This window comes from Heterodontus francisci, chromosome 47 (genome assembly GCF_036365525.1).
Source record: "Heterodontus francisci isolate sHetFra1 chromosome 47, sHetFra1.hap1, whole genome shotgun sequence".
Lineage (NCBI taxonomy): Eukaryota > Metazoa > Chordata > Chondrichthyes > Heterodontiformes > Heterodontidae > Heterodontus > Heterodontus francisci.
Genome location: NC_090417.1, coordinates 5,699,343 through 5,709,781, shown reverse-complemented (window position 1 = coordinate 5,709,781; position 10,439 = coordinate 5,699,343).

Genomic DNA, 10,439 nt, shown 5'->3' with positions numbered 1-10,439 from the left:
CTGTAAATACTGACGAAAAATATTCAATTAACGCTTCCCCTATCTCCTCTGATTCCGCACACAACTTCCCACTACTATCCTTGATTGGCCCTGTTCTAACTCTTAGCATTCTTTTACTCCTGATATACCTATAGAAAGCCTTAGGGTTTTCTTTGATCCTATCCGCCAATGACTTCTCGTGTCCTCTCCTTGCTCTTCTTAGCTCTCCCTTTAGATCCTTCCTGGCTAGCTTGTAACTCTCAAGCGCCCTAACTGAGCCTTCACGTCTCATCCTAACATAAGCCTTCTTCTTCCTCTTGACAAGCGCTTCAACTTCTTGAGTAAACCACGGCTCCCTCGCTCGACAACTTCCTCCCTGCTTGACAGGTACATACTTATCAAGGACACGCAGTACCTGCTCCTTGAATAAGCTCCACATTTCGATTGTGCCCATCCCCTGCAGTTTCCTTCCCCATCCTACGCATCCTAAATCTTGCCTAATCGCATCATAATTTCCTTTCCCCCAGCTATAATTCTTGCCCTGCGGTATATACCTGTCCCTGCCCATCGCTAAGGTAAACCTAACTGAACTGTGATCACTATCGCCAAAGTGCTCACCTACATCTAAATCGAACACCTGGCCGGGTTCATTACCCAGTACCAAATCCAATGTGGCATCGCTCCTGGTTGGCCTGTTTACATACTGTGTCAGAAAACCCTCCTGCACACACTGGACAAAAACAGACCCATCTAAAGTACTCAAACTATAGTATTTCCAGTCGATATTTGGAAAGTTAAAGTCCCCCATAACCACTACCCTGTTACTCTCGCTCCTGTCGAGAATCATCTTCACTATCCTTTCCTCTACATCTCTGGAACTATTCGGAGGTCTATAGAAAACTCCCAACAGGGTGACCTCTCCTCTCCTGTTTCTAACCTCGGCCCATACTACCTCAGTAGACGAGTCCTCAAACGTCCTTTCTGCCGCTGTAATACTTTCCTTGATTAACAATGCCACACCCCCCCCTCTTTTACCCTCTTCTCTGTTCTTTCTGAAACATCTAAATCCCAGAACCTGCAACATCCATTCCTGCCCCTGCTCTACCCGTGTCTCTGAAATGGCCACAACATCAGGATCCCAGGTACCAACCCATGCTGCAAGCTCACCCGTTGAAGTAGACACACTTTAAACCAAGTTCTTGCTTGCCAGTGCCCTCTTGCGTCCCTGTAACCTTATCCCCTACCTCACTACTCTCAACAGCCTGTACACTGGAACTACAATTTAGGTTCCCATTCCCCTGCTGATTTAGTTTAAACCCCCCCCCCGAAGAGCACTAACAAATCTCCCCCCCAGGATATTGGTACCCCTCTGGTTCAGGTGAAGACCATCCTGTTTGTAGAGGTCCCACCTACCCCAGAAAGAGCCCCAATTATTCAGGAAACCAAAACCCTCCCTCCTACACCATCCCTGCAGCCACATGTTCAACTCCTCTCTCTCCCTATTCCTCTCTTCGCTAGCACGTGGCACGGGCAACAACCCAGAGATAACAACTCTGGTTGTTCTCGCTCTAAGCTTCCACCCTAGCTCCCTGAATTTCTGCCTTAAATCCCCATCTCTCTTCCTACCTATGTCGTTGGTGCCTATGTGGACCATGACTTGGGGGTGCTCCCCCTTAAGGATCCCAAAAACATGGTGTTCATTTATTGTAATGATACTGAGTAACATTAGTTCTTTTACCATGACTTGGTCTGAGTTCACACGAACTACTCTCACACTGCTGTAAAAGGTTATGTCCTTTATAGTATAAACTTATCTTGCTGTGATAATTCATTTCTGCTTTGTTTGCATGAAAGCAACTCTAAGAATTCACAGTAACATGGCAACAGTTCCAAGTCAAATACTGAGTGTTAGTCGGTGTGAACACCAACACTAACACTGTTCCCACCTCAAATGTTGCACAAACTGTTAAGAGTGCACTATCTTTTCTACTTCCACTATGACATTCAGTGCTGTATCTCTATCTGCAGATAAACAGACCCTTCGGCCTACCGAGTCTGTACCGACCAACAACCACCCATTTATACTAATCCTACATTAACCCCATATTCTCTACCCCATCCCCACCATTCTCCTACCACTTACCTACACTAGGGGCAATTTACAATGGCCAATAGGTAAATTGGCCATTGTAAGTCATTGTGAGCACCCAGCAGAAAGCCAGTTTCCTCCCACAGCCAGTCACGGAGTACCCAGAACTGAACCTATGTATCTGGAGCTGTGAGGTGATGGTGCTAACCACCGTGCCACTGTACTGCAGTGTTGTGGGATGACCAGAAGAAGCCATCAGTGAAGTTGTGTCACACATGACCAGATAGTTGTGGGTGGAGCCCAACACAGAGAGACATGTGTCAGAGCAGAAGCACACTATAGATTAATATCCACACAGAAACTGTTAAAAATTCACATTTACTCTATTATGCTTCTGTGAATTGTTTTGAATTAGTCCTGTAACTTTTACAACAGCAAGTGATCATTCATGGGATGTGAGTAAGAAAAAAAACAAAAAAAACAATGTCATGTTATTGGCCATACCAGCATTTATTGCCCATCCCTAATTGCCCTCGAGAAGGTGGTGGCGAGTTGCCTTCTTGAACCGCTGCAGTCCATGTGGTGTAAGTACACCCACAGTGCTGTTAGGAAGGGAGTTCCAGGATTTTGACCCAGCGACAGTGAAGGAACAGCGATATAGTTCCAAATCAGGATGGTGTGTGACTTGGAGAGGAACTCATATGTTTACACAATTACCAGTAAATAGGTGGCATGTCGTCAGACAGTTCAGCAGATGCTCGATCCAGGAAGAAACCATCCTTTATGAAACAAACCTGGTTGGTGTAAATAAAATACTATACTGGAGAAGTGAAGTAATATTTTGATCTGTGTTAATTGTTTGCTTCATTAAAAAGTTACTTTCATAAAACCCACACAATCTTTCTATTGTGTCTCTTATTCTCACTCACACCTCTGCAGGAAGATGAATTTATCTCTGTATCTGAAAGCATTATTTAGCCACAAATACTTGCAGAATTAGCAAGGAAAACATAAATCAAAGGAAGTCATCTGTACCTTTTGGTCTGGTATCTTGGCATCTCCAGAATGAACTGCTTTTGCAAATAACTCATCTGGTAGTTTTTCCATCAGAAATATGCCATCAGGGGTTTCAGCCTCCAGATGCTTGAATCACAGGCTTTGTCCTCAAACAAAGAAAGAAGAGTTGCCTCATTGGCCTTCTCAGGGTCTCTGAGGTGCAGGCAATGTGAGCTGGGGATTGGTTTCTCTCAATGCACCAAACCACCAACTCTCTTCAGTTCATTTGGGGTGTGAACTGTTTTGAAAACTATCCAAAACACAAACTCAACCTCTTTGCCTGCAGAAAATTCATCTCGGAGGTTGTCTTAACATGTTGCTTCTCTGTTAAAAAACTCAACACAAAAATCAAGCAGTGGTTTCACTCAAGTGTCCTTTCAACAACTCCTCTTCAAAAAAAAAACATGCTCCAGCAATTTTTCAGGCAGCCAAATGAATCCATGTCCACAATTTAAATGTCAAATATAACAGTAACATGGCAGAATGTAATTTTTCCCTTTGGCCTGGTTTAAATTTTCTTTACAAATTGTAACCTTGAACTCAAAAAGGTTTCAAAGTGTCTCAAAGATAATTTTTAAAACTTTAAAAAACTGAAGATTCAAAAGACTACCTTCAACTATGAAAACATTCCACCCACCTATTTTTAAAAAGTCAACAGAAAGTTGACCAGTACACGAGTTTTCAATAGAAAAATGTGCCTTCCAAAGAACCCAACAAGGGTTTTGTTCTAACCTGAAGAGACAGATGTTTACAGGGATATCACAGAACACAATTGCTGGCTGTCACACACAAGTAACTGTTAAGTAGCAATTAACAAAGACTTGGCATGTGCTGCCTTTTTTTTTTAAAAAATCACCTGATTTATAATCTCACCTCACGGCCAAAAGTGGCCAACATTGACTATTATCATCTGCTTCTCCTTTTATTGTCGAGAGTGATGAAGCTGAAGTGTTTTAGCCAATTCAACTGGAACAGGAGAAAGGAAATAACTCCTTTTTTTCTATTCTATTGAGGCTGAAACAGAACTGAGATTGCCTATGTCACTTTCTCTCTCACTTCCATCTCTTTTAATTTTAAATTACCTCTCTTCTAAACTTCACACAAAGGGGGTGGTCTTAACTCTACAATTTCCCCTGGTCAGAGCTTTTTGCTGGATTCAGATTACCTATTTGAATTTATAAAACCTCTCCCCAAGTTTGAGTAAAGGAACATACACGGGCATTTTTCTATTTTTTTTTATATACAAGAAATGGAATGGCCAAAAGAAAGATAGACACTGCTTATACAAAGCAGTTTGATGGGCAGAACTTGAAGTTAATGCAGATTTTGCCCATCTCAACGACTATTCTCATTGTGTATAAATAAATTGGTCCCTAAAACTTACTGACAGACATTTTGCAAACTCCAGACACTGACTGGGAATATTTAACCTTTCATCCTGCATAAAGCAAATTAGTGCCTGTATGCAATGATCAACATTAAATAAAGATGGACACCACATGAGAACCTTTCAAGAGAATCGATTCTCTTCAAAGAGTTTACAGAAGTTCTCAGTAGTGGAGAGAATGAAGGTTTAGAGAACCAAAAAAGTTTCAAAATCCAGACAAGCAACAGAAATTGCTCATTATTTTGAGCTGGTCAATAAGCCAAAACCCTTTGTCCGTAACCCCCACAAACACAAGACTGTGGGAGAGTGAAAGAAATGCGAATAGCACAGGTCAACAAGGGACAGCTGGGAATGTCCCAGGAGCCCCCTCCTCAGCCTAGAAATGAAAGTGCTGAGGGGAGAAGTGAGGTCCACAAACCAAATGTTATCATTGCAACTTCTACCATTCTGAACTAAGATGCCCCACCTTGTGGCAATGTAAACAAATGAAACTTGTTGGGGTACATGAAGCTAAGGCAGAGAAATGGGCTCTGAGATTACTGCAGATCAGGCAGTAGTGTTCACAACAGTTGTAAAACCAGATACACAAACTAGAGTGAGTATAGGGGTTGAGAATAATATACCAGAAAGTTAAGGCATTCTGGTCAAAAGGAAAGGTAATTCCATGTCTCTTTAGTGAGGCAGGCAATCCTATTACTGTGTCTCTGGGTTGTTATGCTTAAAGTCTTTGCTGGAAATGTTAAACCTTTCCCCAGCAACAGAGTCAACTGAATGCTAAAGTTGTAGTTAATGGTATTGGCAGGGAGTATGTACGTGTACTTTTGTATCGAGTCCAACTACAGTATAACCCTAATGTCTGGGATGTTAAGTGTAGGAGTTGTCCATAGTTGGCCACTGAGGAATTCACCTACTCCTAAGGAATGATATAGCCACAGCAAGACACCATATGGCCATGGACACAGCAAAGCCAAGTGAAGTTAAAGGAATGGAATAATACACAAACAACTTGCAGGAATATTTCCTGCATGTGTAGTAACCTGAGCGATGGCTAAACAAATTCTATTGTCAGAGGTAAGGGGCAGCAGTGGCGCAGTGGTTAGCACCGCAGCCTCACAGCTCCAGGGACCCGGGTTCAATTCTGGGTCCTGCCTGTGCAGAGTTTGCAAGTTCTCCCTGTGTCTACGTGGGTTTCCTCCAGGTGCTCTGGTTTCCACCCACCGCCAAAGACTTGCAGGTGATGGGCCAATTTACCTTAGTGTCGGTAGGTGTTATGGCATATGGGATTACTGTGGGGTTAGTATAAATGGGTGGTTGTTGGTCAGCACAGACTCGGTGGGCCTAAGGGCCTGTTTCAGTGCTGTATCTCTATTTTATTTATTTATTTATTTATTTATTTAAAGAAACTGGCACCACATAACAGGTAGTGTCTGGATTATCTAAGTCCCCAAGGAAAGTTTCAAACAACATGTTTAACTAATCTTTTTTTAATTCCAACACACCAAGCTTATCCAGAGTTACAGAATAGCTAACATAAGTTGAGGCAAAAGAAGTGCCAGAAGGCTATTATATTGAAGACAGGGTTCCGAGGAGGAAATGAAGACCTGTGGATGAAGACTGGGACAGTTGTTCGACAGTTAGTGGTACCACTGAAATATTACTGGGAATTAAGCTTAGCAGATGTGTCCTGCAAGAGGAATGAGGATCCAGAAGACCAATTCACATATAACTCAACATTACTACAAGCCAGGTTTCATGAAGGACATGCCAAATGGTAGGAAAACTGCAACCTTCCATCAAACAGCCATTCCTAATTCCCATACACCAGTTATTGAGGAACCATTTAGTGGGGTGTTTGGATATATCCAGTGTCCAGTTTTTGTTTATTGGCAAGGGTCTACCAACACACCATCTACCATCATGGATATGGTTACTCTAGATTCTGGAAACAGTCATTTAGCCGTAATGTCCTCAAAGGAGCAGTAAGAAGTTAACCAAATTCTTTGAACTTGAATTTGTAATCCAGAAGTTGTAATCAGATCAAGGTTCTAATTTTATGTCTGAAATATTTCAATAAATAATGGGTAATTTAGGTGTAAAACAGCTAACATCTTCAGTATATCACGCACAGACACAAGGAGCTTTAAAAAAAAAGGTACCAGAAAACTCTCAAAACAATGACTAAAGCATACTTTCACAAATAGCCTGATAAAGGGCTACACTTCCTTTTATTTTCCAATAGACATTCACAGAACGAGTGTACAGGTTTTAGTCCCTGCCAATTGACAATTTATGGACATGAAATAACAGGCCCTCAAAAACTCAAACACAGGTTCTTAGAACAAAAGGACTGCATTTTCAGTAGGACATATGCATCAGTGTTCCAGGAAGGCACACAAAAGCTTGCAATAATCGCTGAATAACACCTTAAAGCATCCCAAGCGGATATGTGCACATTTTTTCATAAGAATGGAAAGACCCAAAATGTTCAACCAGGGATGAAGTATTAGTATTATTACCATGACAGGGTGTACCATTAAATGCATGCTTCAGTGCTCCATACAAATTGGGCAAAAAAAAGTGGGTAAGGTAAAGAACTTGATTGTGTTTCTGGCGATCAGGGGTGTCAATCAGAAGCAAAACCAAAAACAGCATCAGAACCTCCTGCCCCTCATAATTCGTTACATGTCATTTCTCAGTAAACAATTTCCCCATGTCACCAATGTGTCTATTGTTCATGGAGCTCAAGGCATGTGATTTCTAGTAAAAGGTTCTTTTCAACAAAAACAAAATCCAGCATGAAACTTTAATCCATTTCTGCAATGTGTTTGGAAGGTTGAATGTAAATCTGACTCAAAAGAAAAAAATTGCACCAATTAAAAAAATGGAAGCACTTTCATAGCAGTAACATGGCAAAACTTCACAGCAGCACAGCAATAACTTAGGGGTAACTTCACAAGAGTTCAGGATATCAAACTAAGAGTTCACAGTAACAAGGCAAGAGTTCACGATAATGTTACAACTGACCAGGCCAGTCAAAGCTCTCAATCAAATTATAAGATTCTGATTGTGGTGGGAGAGACACACTGTGAATTCAATACCATCGCTCCACACATCGCCTAACATATCATTTAAAACTTTCCAAATTAAAGAAAGACCCAGCCAAAATTGTACTATTAATCCCCAAATGAGGCTAACCAAATCACATGTCTTTAAATCAACAAATTAACTCTTGATTTTAAATCTTGTTTAGTTCTTATAAACACTAATTAAAACTTCATAGAAAAAATTTAAATGTTAGAGTCCTGACAAATGTACAGTCCAATGTTGCTTGAAGTCCTCAGTCATCCAATGCAGTGGAGAGGGGGGAGAAAGAGTTGTTCCACAGTAGAACAGTCCATAGTCTAACTCCAGCAGTTGGTGATTCTTTCCTTCTCCAGCAAATTTCAACAATTAACCACTTGCCAACACTTTCAATATAATCAATCTGACTTTAGAATTTGAGGGATAAAAGATTGTCACAGTCTAACTTCCCTTTCTTCAATTTAAATTATCAGACATCTGTTTTGGCTTGACTTTTATTTAATTAACTCTCAAAATTGTAAACAGACTAAATTTCTCTTTCTTCAGTTTAAGTTGTTGAGAACTCCTTTACCAGGTGCTACAATCACAGCTGTCTGTGTCCTCTGTCAGTGAGAACAAACTGTCTTCAACTAAAATGCCACTTCAAAATTGAATTGTAACAAATATAAATCGCTTAATACTCACTCCCAGTGGCTGTATCTATGGTAAGGAAAATGCACCCTTTGAATCGCAGTCTCCAATTGGCTATTTCTAAGGCAATGAAAATGCACCTTCCTGTAACTCCTGAGGCTTGCTGGTTCTGAAAGCAATACTGATCCTTTGCAAGCCTTAAAAGCAAACTGCAAATTCCCAGCAGAAAAAAACTACAGGACCATGACAACAACAAAGCAAGCGGTCACAGTAACATGGCATGAGTTTATTATTATTCATTTCATGGGATATAGGTGGCGTTGGCCAGGCCAGCATTTATTGCCCATCCCTAATTGCCCTTGAGAAGGTTGTGGTGAGCTGCCTTCTTGAACCGCTGCAGCCCACAGTGCTGTTCGGAAGGGAGTTCCAGGATTTTGACCCAGCGACAGTGAAGGAACGGCAATATAGTTCCAAGTCAGGTTGGTGTGTGACTTGGAGGGGAACTTGCAGGTGGTGTTCCCATGCATTTGCTGCCCTTGTCCTTCTAGGTGGTAGAGGTCACAAGCTTGGAAGGTGCTGTCTAAGGAGCTTTGGTGCATTACTGCAGTACATCTGGTCGATGGTACACACTGTACGTCAGTGGTGGAGGGAGTGAATGTTTGTAGATGGGGTGCCGATCAAGCGGGCTGCTTTGTCCTGGATGGTGTCGAGCTTCCTGAGTGTTGGAGCTTCACCCATCCGGGAAAGTGGAGACTATTCCATCACACTCCTGACTTGTGCCTTGTAGATTGTCGACAGGCTTTGGGGAATCAGGAGGTGAGTTAGTCGCCGCAGGATTCCTCACCTCTGACCTGCTCTTGTCGCCACGGTATTTATATGGCTGCTCCAATTCAGTTTCTGGTCAATGGTAGCCCCTAGGATGTTGATAGTGGGGGATTCAGTGATGGTAATGCCATTGAACAGCAAGGGGAGATGGTTAGATTCTCTCTTGTTGGAGATGGTCATTGCCTGGCACTTGTGTGTCGCGAATGTTACTTGCTTCAGGATAACAAAGCAAGAACTCACAGTAGCATGACACAAACTCAGGAACATATTAACAACTGAGAGGATCACAAAAAGTCAGTGACACGGCAAGCGTTCAGAGATAAGTGGCAAGAATTCACAGTAACATAATCAACTATTTGCAATCAGACAGGAACAGCTCAAACATTCTCTGCTGCACAGGGTCAAAGACAGGATTTCTCTTATCCCAGCAGCTTTGCAGTTAACCCTCCCCTCTCTCAAATCAGTGATTGGTCTTGTATTAAAAGGATGCCTTTCTTAACCAACTAAGGATCATTTTGTGATGCTTGCTAATCTTGTGGATTTGCACAAGTAGTACCCCTTTGTGTTGACTACTTGATCTCAATGTTTTTACATTTCGAGCTCCCTTATCATCTCATTACGAGGCATATCTACACAGAAGCTGTTTTCACTGTCTGCTCTCAAGGTCTCGCCCTTTTGCTGCATGTAAGCATTTTAAAACTTGACAATCTCCCAGAATCCCTCTGCCTTGACATCTTGTCCATACTGCGCCCTATCTCTGTAGTATGGCAAAGTGGTAAAACTTTAAAGGAGGGTACTAATCAAGCTAAATGTTATTTTATGATAATTAATTATTTATTAGTTTAGAATAGCTGGATTGTAACTATTAATACACTGGTTAGTAACTTTTATAAACCTCGATCTTTCCCGCAGTTAAGGGGGAAAATATCCTGATCGACCCCTCATTAAATAGTTGACTATTTGAGAAAAGCCTCGAACTGTAAGCCTCATGTTTTGTAACACACTTCTCCTACAAGTAGCACATCGCAAACGATTAAAACTCCTACTACTAATACTATGGCCTGTGTTGATATCATTAACATGGATGGAGTTCGGAGCCATGGGTGTTGGTCTACATTATGTACAATCTCCCACCACTGGTGGTCACCTAAACGTAGGGTTTCCTGCACCATTCTAACAAAGTGTTGCTGTAAGGTGGTGGTCCTTTCTATTGCAGGCGACAGTACTGACTGTTGTACCGATACCCAACAATTCCCCTTCCTTCATTCTAACCCACCTAATCATGATGTCAACATCCATGGCCCAATCACACTTGTAATGAAAGTAATATGATGCTTTTGTGACAAGATCACAATACTTCCATCATGCATGGAGTTAAAAGATTCTCCATCT